Source organism: Nematolebias whitei, chromosome 1 (genome assembly GCF_014905685.2).
Source record: "Nematolebias whitei isolate Nwh7 chromosome 1, NemWhi1, whole genome shotgun sequence".
Lineage (NCBI taxonomy): Eukaryota > Metazoa > Chordata > Actinopteri > Cyprinodontiformes > Rivulidae > Nematolebias > Nematolebias whitei.
In genome coordinates this window covers 36,124,206-36,125,336 of record NC_056498.1, presented here as the reverse complement: position 1 = coordinate 36,125,336, position 1,131 = coordinate 36,124,206, and positions in this window count along the sequence as shown.

The window sequence follows — 1,131 nt, the reverse complement described above, 5'->3', positions numbered from 1 at the left end:
ACTGGTTGAAAACAGTAAAGTTAGCAGAACAATTATTTTGTTAAGCAGGTTAGCGTTTTCTCTACCGTTGGAAACTCTGGCGCTAACTTAGGTTTCATAAACTTTAAGTTCGCTAACAGAATTCACAAGCTTGTTCCTGTCTGTTGTGGGCGTGTCGCTTAGACGTGCTATTGGCTTACTACGTGTACCTGTGACAAGACGTGATTGGTCAACGCAAATTCACCTGGAAGGAAAGGAAAGCATGTGAAACAGGCGGAGTAACAGTTGTCTGGTTAGTGGTTTAGCGTTAGATTCTGCTATTACTTTAACCTGTTTAGCAGTCTAGCGTTAGTAAAGCTAATTTTTTTAGTTAGCGGAATATGGATTAGCAAAGTTAACGTTTTGGTTAGCTGTGCCCACCACTGATTATTAATTGGGCCATATTGCAGAGACACTATTCTAATACATGTTTTTCTAATCAGTTGATGATAATTTTAACATTAACCAATAATTTGATGTCTTCATACAAGTTTTTAAATACTATTTCAAATGAAAGTAGCGTTTCTTAAAAGTATACACCTGCCAGCCTGCATGCCTTTTATCAAAACACTAAATACTTAGTCGTCAGTGTCAGTTGACAGAATTCATAATAAAGAATGTTTGCAACTTCATGTATGTGTACACATATTTAAAATATATATATATTTATATATATATATATATATTATTTTTTATTTTTTTACAGTTTCAAACATTGATAATTATGTTCAACTGTAATTGTAACCACAACTTCATATTGTTTATATGACTTTATATTAGTTACATGGCTCATAAGTTAGTTAGTTGGTTAGTTAGTTGGTTAGTTAATTATCTGATTTGAACTGAACTGCAATCATAGATATTTTTCTGGCCCTGGATTTTAAACAGATCATTAGGTGGTCTTGATCAGCCAGTAAGCCTCTCTTCGTAAATCATTACTTTTTAAATATTTGTCACAAGATTTGTCTCAAAATAACTGCATAAACTCTAAAGGTATGTTTGATATTGTCTTACAAAAGTCATTTGCTCATTACAGTACTAATAACTGAGTGAGACTAACAAGTCATTAGCATGTTGCTAGCGTTAGCTAATGTTAGCCTGCTAGCTTAGAAT